The following is a 15,569-nucleotide window of genomic DNA, read 5'->3' as shown; positions in this document are numbered from 1 at the left end:
TAAAAGATAAGGTGGCTTTGAAGCCACTGTCGGTTGCCATAAGCTTAGTCTCGTGATGCAGGGGAATATGCTTTATTATTACACTAATATCAATACTACAGCTTATTTACCTATCACAAATGATCTAATGACATAATAAACAATATCAATAACAAAAACATTACACAGTGGACCCTCGACCAACAATATAAATCCATTCCTGAGAGCTCATTGTTAGTCGAAATTATCGTTAGTTGAGTTAATTTTCCCCATAAGAAATAATGGAAATCAAATTAATCCGTTCCTGATACCCCAAAGTATTGAAAAAAAAATTTTTTATCACATGAAATATTAATTTTAATACACACAAACTGAAGAAGACATGAACAATTACATGACACTTACCTTTATTGAAGATCTGGTGATGATTGATGGGATGGGAGGAGGGGAGTGTGTGGATGGTGTTAGTGTTTAGAAGGGGAATCCCCTTCCATTAGGACTTGAGGTTTACCTGGAGTTTACCTGGAGAGAGTTCCGGGGGTCAACGCCCCCGCGGCCCGGTCTGTGACCAGGCCTCCTGGTGGATCAGAGCCTGATCAACCAGGCTGTTGCTGCTGGCTGCACACAAACCAACGTACGAGCCACAGCCCGGCTGATCCGGAACTGACTTTAGGTGCTTGTCCAGTGCCAGCTTGAAGACTGCCAGGGGTCTGTTGGTAATCCCCCTTATGTGTGCTGGGAGGCAGTTGAACAGTCTCGGGCCCCTGACACTTATTGTATGGTCTCTTAACGTGCTAGTGACACCCCTGCTTTTCATTGGGGGGATGGTGCATCGTCTGCCAAGTCTTTTGCTTTCGTAGTGAGTGATTTTCATGTGCAAGTTCGGTACTAGTCCCTCTAGGATTTTCCAGGTGTATATAATCATGTATCTCTCCCTCCTGCGTTCCAGGGAATACAGGTTTAGGAACCTCAAGCGCTCCCAATAATTGAGGTGTTTTATCTCCGTTATGCACGCCAAGTCCTTTTCCGGGGTTACTTCCCTTTTTCTTTTAATGCCACTAGGACCAGCTTGAGAGCCACTGGACCTCTGTCGCACAACATATCTGTCCATAGAGCTCTGTACCTCCCGTTCCTTTAAGATTTGTCTAAAGTGGGCCACAACACTGTCATTGTAATAGTCACCAGCATGGCTTGCAATAGCTGTGTTAGGGTGATTTTCATCCATAAAGGTTTGCAGGTTCAACCCACTTTGCACACATTTCCTTAATCTTTGAAGTAGGCACAATGAATTCCCCAACTGGCATAGGTGTCTCAGGGTTAGCCCCAAACCCTTCAAAATCTTTCTTAATTTCCATACTAATTCTCACCCTTTTTATCACAGAGTTGGCACTAGAAGCTTTCTTGGGGCCCATGGTGACTTATTTTGCAGGTGCAATCACTAAAAACGCTGTGATAATATGAAATGTTCCGATTGTATGTTTGGATGCGACTGCAGTGGCTGGCTTGTAAACACTGCGCAGGCCACACGTGGATGCGTCTCGAACTGAATGAATCGCGTTGGTCGAGTTTTTTAGCGCTAGTCGAGGCAAAATTTTTGCGTTAAAATGTATCGTTAGTCAGATTTAACGTTATACAATGCCATCGTTGGTTGAGAGTCCACTGTACTCCAGAATGAATAATATTTGGCATAACACCGAGCAGTTCAACGGAGGTATAAAGAGGATATGGGATACAAGTAGCATCCTCTATTCATCTTGGTGGCTTATATTAGAGAAAACAGAGTACAGCACAGGGCTATCTGCAATATACATTTGTAATGCACCATAAAACAAACAAAAAACTATTTTCTCTACATAGACGATCATACATAGCAGCATACAATACAATAAAAATTTTATATCTTTGCAAGTTTACATTGAGATTCTGTAGTTACAATAATGATTTGCAGTGCAAAGAGAGCCACTATCATGCATTGGCATTATGGGCAGACTAAATCAATGGCTTACAGACTACTTATTACTACAGAAATTGATCAAAGTTTGTACATCTGTTTTTATTTAAAGCAGACAGTAATTTAACTCAAGTTACAATCAGGGGATATTACATTCGGGCAATTTGAAAGTATTTTGTAGGTTGTGTATATCAATAGTTAATACATGTATTAAGTTATATTATTGGAATATAATATTGAGGGTTGGTCAAAGTAGTTTACAGTATGAGAATGTTACAATATGGTGTATGGCAGTATAGTTTTGTGCAGGTATTTATACTACAATGTAGTATTAAGTTATGTATGACCTTTGGGTATTTAAATTTTGAAGTGTTAAGATTTGGGTAACTGGGAGATCCTTTGGCAAATTTAAGTATTGTATATTGAATATTTAGTTTAGGGTGAGTAAATGGTTTTTGAGAAGAGAGTTTAACCCTTTGAGGTTCGACAGGCCCTCTCCGAGACTCGTTCTCAGGGTCGGCCAAATTTAAAAAAAAAAAAAAAAATTCTTATGAAAAGATAGAGAATCTTTTCCCGATCATAATGACACCAAAAGTATGAAATTTGATGGAAAACTTACGGAATTATGCTCTCGCGAAGTTAGCGGTCTCGGCGATGTTTACGCATCGGCGATTTTGCCCACTTTGAGCCCCATTTTCGGCCAATTCCACTGTACTAGTCGACAAAAAACATGAATATTTCGCTAGAACTCCATTTTTTCTATCGAATGAGTGCAAGAAATCACCCATTTACCAATTTCAACTATCCAGTACAGTGGTCAGAATTTAGCAATTTTGCCAATTTCACACAAATTTCAAAAAATGCCAATTTCCGAATAGGGTCCAGAATAAACAAGAAAGACATTCCTGGCACTAAGATGACATTTCCTCTGTTCATTAGTCACGTCTCAAGGCCCCTCTTACATTCATTTGCTTTCCACTTCGAATTTTTATTCTCACAAAAAATAGAAGATTTACTGTTATGCAGACTACTGCATTAGTGTAAAAAATGGTATAAATAATATTGGTGCACTTGCAAAAGAATATTAGACTCACCAGTTGACGTGTATTGGACGCTTGGCATGATTTGTTTACTTTTGAACTTTGGTAAAAATTGAACATTTCTGCTACTTTGAGCTCAATTTCAAGGTACTTTTCATTGTAAAACCAGTCAAAATCATCTCAATTTCTGTAATATGTCTTCCATTCTATAAACTGAGACCACGAAAACTAGAATACAACAATAAATACCATACGAAAATACAGTGCAAAGTCGCTATTTTATTCCAAAAAAACGGTCATTTTTTTTTTTCTCATTATGCACTGTGTGCTGGAGGATTTTTTTTATACTGTGCACACTGACCATGTAAACCCATTCTTTCATATGTAGGCCTACCAGCTATCTCCCACTAGATTTGAGGGCGCTAGAATTTAGGCGTACTAGTACGTAAAAAACCCTGGGTCATAAGCCGTACTAGTATGGCCGAAACCTTCAAAGGGTTAAATTGATGTTGAGACTGGGTTACTTTAGTATTTACTAGTAATGAGTTCCAAATTTCGGGGCCATTTATGTGCATAGAGTTCTTACATAGTGTGATGTGGACACGGGGTACATCAAAAAGTGCTGTGTCTTTTGCTATGGTCATGCGTCCTATTAAAGTTAGTGAGGAGAAGTTTGAGTGATGGGTTTATGTTTGAGTGTAGTGTTCTTTGTATGTAGTAGGCACAAGATTAAGTGAGCATGTTCTTTATGGTGAGTAGTTGTAGACTTCTAAATATTGGTGGAGTATGTTGTCTGAAGTGGGAAATTATTCTGACTGCAGCCTTTTGCTGAGTTATTAATTGTCTTAGATAATTTGATGATGTTGATCCCCATGCACAAATTCCATAGGTGAGATAAGGGTAGATGAGCGAGTGATACAGTGCAAGGAGAGCTGATTGTGGAACATAGTACCATATCTTTGATAGTATGCCTACTGTCTTAGAGATTTACTTAGAAATTTGTTGTATATGGGTCTGGAATTTAATGCTAATGTCAAGGTGGATTCCTAGGAATTTTCCCTCTGTGCATCTTGTGATGGGTGATCCATTTAGCGCTATGTTAAGTAGAACATTTGTGGCTCTGTTTCCAAATTGAATGAAATAGGTTTTGTCAGTATTCAGTGTAAGCTTGTTAGTCATCATCCAGGTAGATATTTTCTGCAATTCGGCATTAACAGTGTTTGCCAGTATAACTGGGTTTGGGTGAGAGAAGACTTATGTTGTGTCATCTGCAAAAAAATGGGTTTGAGTAGTTGTGATGCAATTGGTAGGTCACTGATGTAAATGAGAAAGAGGAGTGGGCCAAGGACACTTCCTTGTGGGACACCAACTGTAATTGGTTGTGTGGAAGAATTAACTCCACTTGTGTACACATATTGCCTTCTGTTACTTAGGTACGACTTTAGGTAGTTGAGGGAGTATCCTCTTATACCATAATGTGTTAATTTGATGTGCAGCAAATCAGGGTTGACTGTATCAAAAGCTTTACATAAATCAATAAAGATTCCCAGCGGGACTTCTTTCTTCTCGAGAGTGGTGTATATTAGTTCTAGCATGTGTACAATAGCATCATTTGTGCTTTTATTAGTCCTGAATCCAAACTGAGAGGGGCTGAGTATGTCTTACGAGACGAGGTAGGAATAGATCTGCCTATGAAATAATTTTTCAAAAATTTTAGAGAGCAGAAGTAAGTTAGATATTGAACTATAGTTATTCAAGTCTGTTTGATCTCCTTTGTGGATCAAGGTGACCCTCGCTATTTTGAGAATTGATGGGAAGGTGGAGGATTCAATGGATTTGTTAAAGAGTGTTGCAATAATTGTTGACAGTACATGAGAAGCTTTTTTGTACATACAAGGTGGTACATAAGTTATTTATATCTCCTACTTTGTTTTTAAGGGTGTTGATGATGAATGAGACTTCTCTTGGGTTGGTTGGAGCTAGGAATAGTGTATTCAGGTAGGTACGCACGAGGAAGTCTGTTGTATGGGTGTTTGAGCTTGGGATTTTGCTTGCTAGATTCTTTCCTATGGTGGAGAAGAAAACATTAAGTGTTTGCTGTTTCAGTTGGTGGGAGTAGGGGTCATCTGTTTTTGCTAATTTGACTGCTTTGTTTTAGGATATCTTTTTAGCTCCTAGAATTTCAGATAGTGTTTTCCAGGTCTTTTTCATATCACCTTTTATGTTATGTAATCTGTTCTCATAATACAATTTTTTGACCTTCTGATCAGGCTGATAAGGACTGACGAGTAGAGAACCTAGGATGACCCAAAAAATTCAGACAAAGTGACTTATTTCTAGTACCTGACTTGGGCTTGTCATATATGATTTTTGGTAAAAGATTAGGTGATGAAAGATTGGATATCAGATTGGAGGGAGAGAGTATGGAGGAGGTGAATGTATTCAGATATTTGGGAGTGGACGTGTCAGCGGATGGGTCTATGAAAGATGAGGTGAATCATAGAATTGATGAGGGGAAAAGAGTGAGTGGTGCACTTAGGAGTCTGTGGAGACAAAGAACTTTGTCCTTGGAGGCAAAGAGGGGAATGTATGAGAGTATAGTTTTACCAACGCTCTTATATGGGTGTGAAGCATGGGTGATGAATGTTGCAGCGAGGAGAAGGCTGGAGGCAGTGGAGATGTCATGTCTGAGAGCAATGTGTGGTGTGAATATAATGCAGAGAATTCGTAGTTTGGAAGTTAGGAGGAGGTGCGGGATTACCAAAACTGTTGTCCAGAGGGTTGAGGAAGGGTTGTTGAGGTGGTTCGGACATGTAGAGAGAATGGAGCGAAACAGAATGACTTCAAGAGTGTATCAGTCTGTAGTGGAAGGAAGGCGGGGTAGGGGTCGGCCTAGGAAAGGTTGGAGAGAGGGGGTAAAGGAGGTTTTGTGTGCAAGGGGCTTGGACTTCCAGCAGGCATGCGTGAGCGTGTTTGATAGGAGTGAATGGAGACAAATGGTTTTTAATACATGACGTGCTGTTGGAGTGTGAGCAAAGTAACATTTATGAAGGGGTTCAGGGAAACCGGCAGGCCGGACTTGAGTCCTGGAGATGGGAAGTACAGTGCCTGCACTCTGAAGGAGGGGTGTTAATGTTGCAGTTTAAAAACTGTAGTGTAAAGAACCCTTCTGGCAAGACAGTGATGGAGTGAATGGTGGTGAAAGTTTTTCTTTTTCGGGCCACCCTGCCTTGGTGGGAATCGGCCAGTGTGATAATAAAAAAAAAAAAAAAAAAAAATTTTCCTCAATTGTTTCCTGGGCTATTTTACTGAAACTTGGGCATGTATGATGGAAAGATACTTCTTAATGTACACCAAAAATGAAAGAAATCAGACCATAAATAACAGTTCATTTCTCAGCCATTAGCCGCCCATTAACAGTATATTTTCGTACGGTTTTTATGGTAGTATTCTTGTTTTTTGGCCTCATTTGACAGCGATAGTATGCCGTAGGCCTACTATCGAAGATACGGTACTGTGTTCCACAGTCAGCACTCCTGGCCCTATATCACTCACTTATTTACCCCTATCTCACCTATGGAATTTGTGCATGGGGCTCAACAACAATAAACCATCTCATACCACTAATCACCCAACAAAAGGCTGCAGTCAGAATGATAAATTTCCACTACAGACAGCACACTCCACCAATATTCAAAACTCTAAATCTACTCACAATACAAAACATTCATACTTATTACTGCACCTACTACATACATAGAACACTTAACTCTGACATAAACCCTCCCCTCAAACATCTCCTTGCCAACCTCAACAGAACACATGACCATAACACAAGACACAGATCACTCTTTGATGTTCCTCGTGTCCATCTCACGCTATGCAAAAACTCAATGCACATAAAAGGCCCTAAAATCTGGAATTCATTACCTGTGAATATAAAAGAAACACTGTCTGTTTATAAATTCAAGTCGCTTCTCAAAAATCACTTACTCACCCACAACTAAATCAATTCTGAATAATTGTATCTCATAAATTGTATCTCATATAGGTATCTCATTATTGTATCTCATAAATGTCAACCTGTGACCAAATCAAACTTTGTTACTATTTAACTTCATTACCTAACAGAATACTCCATTCTACTGATTACACAGCAACACAGTAAATGACCATATGACCTGTCTCTGTAATACTCATTTGTACTAAATTGTTATCTGTTTTACAATAATTTTTGTACCACTGAATGTATCATTGCTTAGTTAATCTTAAGTTAATTTTAAGCTGCCCATAATGCTCTGCATACAAGGGGCTTTGGCATGTTGCACTTTAAAAATTGTATTCCTTGTACTTCTCTGTATCATGTTCAAATTAAATAAATAAATAAATAAATACTGTTTGTACAGCAATGCATGCAACCATACGACCTGTTTTTGTAATACTCATTTGTGCTTAATTGTTATCTGTTTGCAATAATGTTTTACCACTGAATAATTCATTGCTTAGTTAATCTTAAGTTAATTTTAAGCCTGCCCGTAATGCTATGCATTCAAGTGGCTTTGGCATGCTGCATTTAACTGTTTTCTTTTGTACTTCACTGTATCATGTTCAAATTAATAAATAAATAAATAAATAAATAAATAAATAAATAAATAAATAAATATTACTGAAATAGATATGTTCTTGATTGCTTTCACAACTAAAAGTTATCTTGAAATTGAGCTCAATGTAGCAGAAATGTTCAGTTTTTGCCGATGTTCAATGAACTTTCTTGTGTAAGTCAAGTTGGTTAACTTTATTAAGACTATTCTAACTTAACCACTCTGCAATCCGGCAGACTCAATAATTCGGCACACTACAGGTCCCAATGATGCCAGATTTGCGATGGCAGACGTGTATTATTATAATTTATGTAACTACGTATTCGTGTGTACCTGAATAAACTTACCCATAACTTGTTAGAAAGTCTTAATATAATATAATAATATTACTATATATAATACAAAAATATGCAAATATGTATTATAGAAAAAAGTTTACCTTACCATGAAAGCAGACTGAGGCTACAAGCCTAAACATGGTGTTATTATACTACTAAAATGTAGCAGACTGAAGCTACAAGCCTAAACATGGTGTTACTATACCTGGAGTACTTGGAATTCACCTGGAGAGAGTTCCAGGGGTCAACGCCCCCACGGCCTGGTCTGAGACCAGGCCTCGTGGTGGATCAGGGCCTGATCAACCAGGCTGTTACTGCTGGCGGCACGCAATCCAACTTACGAACCACAGCCCAGCTGGTCAGGTACCGACTTTAGGTGCTTGTCCAGTGCCAGCTTGAAGATAGCCAGGGGTCTATTGGTAATTCCCCTTATGTATGCTGGAAGGCAGTTGAACAGTCTTGGCCCCTAACACTTATGGAGTTGTCTCTTAATGTGCTAGTGACACCCCTGCTTTTCATTGGGGGATGTTACATCATCTGCCGAGTCTTTTTGAGTGATTTTCGTGTGCAAGTTCGGTACTAGTCCCTCTAGAATTTTCCAGGTGTATATAATCATATATCTCTCCCGCCTGCGTTCCAGGGAGTACAGGTTCAGGAACTTCCAGCGCTCCCAGTAATTGAGGTGTTTTAACTCCGTTATGCGCGCGGTGAAGGTTTTCTGTACATTTTCTAGGTCAGCAATTTCACCTGCCTTGAAAGGTGCTGTTAGTGTGCAGCAATATTCCAGCCTAGATAGAACAAGTGACCTGAAGAGTGTCATCATGGGCTTGGCATCCCTAGTTTTGAAGGTTCTCATTATCCATCCTGTCATTTTTCTTGCAGATGCGATTGATACAATGTTGTGGTCCTTGACTATAATATAGCAGACTGATGCTACAAGCCTACACATGGTGTTATTATAATGTAGCAGGCTGAGGCTACAAACCTACATATGGCATAACTATACTACTATAATGTAGTAGACTGAGGCTACAAGCCTACACATGGTGTTACCATAATGTAGCAGGCTGAGGCTACAAGCCAACACAAGGTGTTACTATAATGTAGCAGGCTGAGGCTACAAGCCTACACATGGTGTTACTATAATGTAGCAGACTGAGGCTACAAGCTTGCACATAGTGTTACTAAACAACTATAATGTAGCAGACTGAGGCTACAAGCCTGCACATGTTATTATAATGTAGCAGGCTGAGGCTACAAACCTACATATGGTATAACTATACTACTATAATGTAGTAGACTGAGGCTACAAGCCTACACATGGTGTTACCATAATGTAGCAGGCTGAGGCTACAAGCCAACACAAGGTGTTACTATAATGTAGCAGGCTGAGGCTACAAGCCTACACATGGTGTTACTAAACAACTATAATGTAGCAGACTGAGGCTACAAGCCTGCACATGGTGTTACTATACAACTATAATGTAGCAGGCTGAGGCTACAAGCCTGCACATGGTGTTACTACTATAATGTAGCAGACTGAGGCTACAAGTCTACACATGGTGTTACTATAATGTAGCAGACTGAGGCTACAAGCCAACACATGGTGTTATTATAATGTAGCAGACTGAGGCTACAAGCCTACACATGGTGTTATTATAATGTAGCAGGCTGAGGCTACAAGCCTGCACATGGTGTTACTATAATGTAGCAGACTGAGGCTACAAGCCTACACATGGTGTTATTATAATGTAGCAGGCTGAGGCTACAAGCCTACACATGGTGTTAATATAATGTAACAGACTGAGGCTACAAGCCTGAACATGGTGTTACTAAAGAACTTTAATGTAGCAGGCTGAGGCTACAAGCCTGAACATGGTGTTACTATAATGTAGCAGACTGAGGCTAGAAGCTTACACATGGTGTTACTATACAACTATAATGTAGCAGACTGAGGCTACAAGCCTGCACATGGTGTTACTATAACGTAGCAGACTGAGGCTACAAGCCTACACATGATGTTACTAATGTAGCAGACTGAGGCTACGAGCCTACACATGGTGTTACTATAATGTAGCAGGCTGAGGCTACAAGACTGCACATGGTGCTACTATACAACTATAATGTAGCAGGCTGAGGCTACAAGCCTGCACATGGTGTTACTATACAACTATAATGTAGCAGGCTGAGGCTACAAGCCTGCACATGGTGTTACTATAATGTAGCAGGCTGAGGCTACAAGCCTGCACATGGTGTTACTATAATGTAGCAGGCTGAGGCTACAAGCCTGCACATGGTGTTACTACAATGTAGCAGGCTGAGGCTACAAGCCTGCACATGGTGTTACTACAATGTAGCAGGCTGAGGCTACAAGCCTGCACATGGTGTTACTACAATGTAGCAGGCTGAGGCTACAAGCCTGCACATGGTGTTACTACAATGTAGCAGGCTGAGGCTACAAGCCTGCACATGGTGTTACTACAATGTAGCAGGCTGAGGCTACAAGCCTGCACATGGTGTTACTACAATGTAGCAGGCTGAGGCTACAAGCCTGCACATGGTGTTACTACAATGTAGCAGGCTGAGGCAACAAGCCTGCACATGGTGTTACTACAATGTAGCAGGCTGAGGCTACAAGCCTGCACATGGTGTTACTATAATGTAGCAGGCTGAGGCTACAAGCCTGCACATGGTGTTACTACAATGTAGCAGGCTGAGGATACAAGCCTGCACATGGTGTTACTATAATGTAGCAGGCTGAGGCTACAAGCCTGCACATGGCGTTATTATAATGTAGCAGGCTGAGGCTACAAGCCTGCACATGGTGTTACTATAATGCAGCAGGCTGAGGCTACAAGCCTGTACATGGTGTTACTACAATGTATCAGGCTGAGGCTACAAGCCTGCACATGGTGTTACTATAATGTAGCAGGCTGAGGCTACAAGCCTGCACATGGTGTTACTATAATGTAGCAGACTGAGGCTACAAGCCAACACATGGTGTTACTACAATGTAGCAGGCTGAGGCTACAAGCCTGCACATGGTGTTACTATAATGCAGCAGACTGAGGCTACAAGCCTGCACATGGTGTTACTATAATGTAGCAGGCTGAGGCTACAAGCCAACACATGGTGTTACTACAATGTAGCAGGCTGAGGCTACAAGCCTGCACATGGTGTTACTATAATGCAGCAGACTCAGGCTACAAGCCAACACATGGTGTTACTACAATGTAGCAGGCTGAGGCTACAAGCCTGCACATGGTGTTACTATAATGCAGCAGGCTGAGGCTACAAACCTACACATGGTGTTACTACAATGTAGCAGGCTGAGGCTACAAGCCTGCACATGGTGTTACTATAATGCAGCAGACTGAGGCTACAAGCCTACACATGGTGTTACTATAATGTAGCAGGCTGAGGCTACAAGCCAACACATGGTGTTACTACAATGTAGCAGGCTGAGGCTACAAGCCTGTACATGGTGTTACTATAATGTAGCAGGCTGAGGGTACAAGCCAACACATGGTGTTACTACAATGTAGCAGGCTGAGGCTGCAAGCCTGCACATGGTGTTACTATAATGTAGCAGGCTGAGGCTACAAGCCAACACATGGTGTTACTACAATGTAGCAGGCTGAGGCTGCAAGCCTGCACATGGTGTTACTATAATTTAGCAGGCTGAGGCTACAAGCCAACACATGGTGTTACTACAATGTAGCAGGTTGAGGCTGCAAGCCTGCACATGGTGTTACTATAATGTAGCAGGCTGAGGCTACAAGCCAACACATGGTGTTACTACAATGTAGCAGGCTGAGGCTGCAAGCCTGCACATGGTGTTACTATAATTTAGCAGGCTGAGGCTACAAGCCAACACATGGTGTTAGTACAATGTAGCAGGCTGAGGCTGCAAGCCTGCACATGGTGTTACTATAATGTAGCAGGCTGAGGCTACAAGCCAACACATGGTGTTACTACAATGTAGCAGGCTGAGGCTGCAAGCCTGCACATGGTGTTACTATAATGTAGTAGGCTGAGGCTACAAGCCAACACATGGTGTTACTACAATGTAGCAGGCTGAGGCTGCAAGCCTGCACATGGTGTTACTATAATGTAGCAGGCTGAGGCTACAAGCCAACACATGGTGTTACTACAATGTAGCAGGCTGAGGCTACAAGCCTGCACATGGTGTTACTATAATGCAGCAGACTGAAGCTACAAGCCTGCACATGGTGCTACTACATAACTATAATGTAGCAGACTGAGGCTACAAGCCTGCACATGGTGCTACTATATAACTATAATGTAGCAGACTGAGGCTACAAGCCTGCACATGGTGCTACTATATAACTACAATGTAGCAGGCTGAGGCTACAAGCCTGCACATGGTGTTACTATAATGTAGCAGGCTGAGGCTACAAGCCTGCACATGGTGTTACTATAATGTAGCAGGCTGAGGCTACAAGCCTGCACATGGTGTTACTATACAACTATAATGTAGCAGACTGAGGCTACAAGACTGCACATGGTGCTACTATAATGTAGCAGGCTGAGGCTACAAGCCAACACATGGTGTTACTATAATGTAGCAGGCTGAGGCTACAAGCCTGCACATGGTGTTACTACAATGTAGCAGACTGAGGCTACAAGCCAACACATGGTGTTACTATAATGTAGCAGACTGAGGCTACAAGCCAACACATGGTGTTACTACAATGTAGCAGACTGAGGCTACAAGCCTGCACATGGTGTTACTACAATGTAGCAGGCTAAGGCTACAAGCCAACACATGGTGTTACTATAATGTAGCAGACTGAGGCTACAAGCCTGCACATGGTGTTACTATAATGTAGCAGACTGAGGCTACAAGCCAACACATGGTGTTACTATAATGTAGCAGACGGAGGCTACAAGCCTGCACATGGTGTTACTATAATGTAGCAGACTGAGGCTACAAGCCTGCACATGGTGTTACTATAATGTAGCAGACGGAGGCTACAAGCCTGCACATGGTTTTATTATAATGTAGAACATTAAAATGGTATAAAATACCGACAGGTTGTTAGGTAAGACACATATGCAACAGTTAGGTATCTTTATTTTGAAACGTTTCGCCTACACAGTAGGCTTCTTCAGTCGAGTACAGAAAAGTTGATAGAAGCAGAAGATACTTGAAGACGATGTAATCAGTCCATCACCCTTAAAGTTTTGAGGTGGTCAGTCCCTCAGTCTGGAGAGCATTTTTCCATAGAATGAAACAATATGGAGATGAAGTGACAGGATGGAGCCTATTTATAGCGCCAACAGGTGAGACGTAGGTCACTAGGAGAGGTAAGAACTCAGATGTTGGGAGGTCAGGTCCCTGAGTTCTTACCTCTCCTAGTGACCTACGTCTCACCTGTTGGCGCTATAAATAGGCTCCATCCTGTCACTTCATCTCCATATTGTTTCATTCTATGGAACAATGCTCTCCAGACTGAGGGACTGACCACCTCAAAACTTTAAGGGTGATGGACTGATTACATCGTCTTCAAGTATCTTCTGCTTCTATCAACTTTTCTGTACTCGACTGAAGAAGCCTACTGTGTAGGCGAAACGTTTCAAAATAAAGATACCTAACTGTTGCATATGTGTCTTACCTAACTACTATAATGTAGCAGACTGAGGCTACAAGCCTGCACATGGTGTTACTATAATGTAGCAGACTGAGGCTACAAGCCTGCACATGGTGTTACTATAATGTAGCAGACTGAGGCTACAAGCCTGCACATGGTGTTACTATAATGTAGCAGGCTGAGGCTACAAGCCTGCACATGGTGTTACTATAATGTAGCAGGCTGAGGCTACAAGCCTGCACATGGTGTTACTATAATGTAGCAGGCTGAGGCTACAAGCCTGCACATGGTGTTACTATAATGTAGCAGGCTGAGGCTACAAGCCTGCACATGGTGTTACTATAATGTAGCAGGCTGAGGCTACAAGCCTGCACATGGTGTTACTATAATGTAGCAGGCTGAGGCTACAAGCCTGCACATGGTGTTACTATAATGTAGCAGACTGAGGCTACAAGCCTGCACATGGTGTTACTATAATGTAGCAGGCTGAGGCTACAAGCCTGCACATGGTGTTACTATAATGTAGCAGGCTGAAGCTACAAGCCTGCACATGGTGTTACTATAATGTAGCAGACGGAGGCTACAAGCCTGCACATGGTGTTACTATAATGTAGCAGACTGAGGCTACAAGCCTGCACATGGTGTTACTATAATGTAGCAGGCTGAGGCTACAAGCCAACACATGGTGGTACTATAATGTAGCAGACGGAGGCTACAAGCCTGCACATGGTGTTACTATAATGTAGCAGACTGAGGCTACAAGCCTGCACATGGTGTTACTATAATGTAGCAGACTGAGGCTACAAGCCTGCACATGGTGTTACTATAATGTAGCAGGCTGAGGCTACAAGCCTGCACATGGTGTTACTATAATGTAGCAGGCTGAGGCTACAAGCCTGCACATGGTGTTACTATAATGTAGCAGGCTGAGGCTACAAGCCTGCACATGGTGTTACTATAATGTAGCAGACTGAGGCTACAAGCCTGCACATGGTGTTACTATAATGTAGCAGGCTGAGGCTACAAGCCAACACATGGTGTTACTATAATGTAGCAGACTGAGGCTACAAGCCTGCACATGGTGTTACTATAATGTAGCAGACTGAGGCTACAAGCCTGCACATGGTGTTACTATAATGTAGCAGGCTGAGGCTACAAGCCTGCACATGGTGTTACTATAATGTAGCAGGCTGAGGCTACAAGCCTGCACATGGTGTTACTATAATGTAGCAGGCTGAGGCTACAAGCCTGCACATGGTGTTACTATAATGTAGCAGGCTGAGGCTACAAGCCTGCACATGGTGTTACTATAATGTAGCAGGCTGAGGCTACAAGCCTGCACATGGTGTTACTATAATGTAGCAGGCTGAGGCTACAAGCCTGCACATGGTGTTACTATAATGTAGCAGGCTGAGGCTACAAGCCTGCACATGGTGTTACTACAATGTAGCAGACTGAGGCTACAAGCCAACATATATCTTACCATATATGACACTTGTTATCAACCACAACTTGTTTAACTGTTATTGTATATAATTATAGGTGAATTAACTTAGTTATTTGAGAATATTATTGGTGGTGCCAACAAGTGTGTGTAGTGGTGCTCACACCACTGTTATTAACTCACACCACCAGCAGTAACACTAACTTATACTCTCACCTGCTTGGTCAATAACACAGCTGCTGATCTAACTCCAGCCAGAGATTATATAGCAGGAGAAACATCCAATGTCACCATCACCACCACCAGTGCTGCTGCTGATGTTTACAACAACAACTGAGCTAACACTGGCGCACCACCACCACCAGTACCACCACCATTATCATTACCACCACCATCATTACCACCACCACCACCATCATTACTACCATCACCAGTACCACCACCATCTTTACCACCACCATCATTACCACCACCACCAGTACCACCACCATCATCATCATTACCACCACGACCAGTACCACCACCACCATCATCATTATCACCAGTACCACCACCACCAACATTAAAATGGTATAAAATACCGACAGGTTGTTTGGTAAGA

The 15,569-nt window shown here is 41.8% G+C and overlaps 1 protein-coding gene across 1 annotated transcript in view; it reads right to left on the bottom strand.

The window, feature by feature from the left end:
* Positions 1-15,340, bottom strand: part of LOC128695504 (zinc finger protein 271) — an 88,337-nt gene extending 72,997 nt beyond the window's left edge. The window contains exon 1 of the mRNA XM_053786189.2: positions 15,185-15,340. The gene's annotated coding sequence lies outside the window, so the exon portion shown is untranslated. The remainder of the gene's footprint in view (positions 1-15,184) is intronic.
* Between the last annotated feature and the right edge of the window lie 229 nt (positions 15,341-15,569).

This window comes from Cherax quadricarinatus, chromosome 50 (genome assembly GCF_038502225.1).
Source record: "Cherax quadricarinatus isolate ZL_2023a chromosome 50, ASM3850222v1, whole genome shotgun sequence".
NCBI classification, from domain to species: Eukaryota; Metazoa; Arthropoda; class Malacostraca; order Decapoda; family Parastacidae; genus Cherax; species Cherax quadricarinatus.
This window is presented reverse-complemented; position numbering and strand designations above follow the sequence as displayed.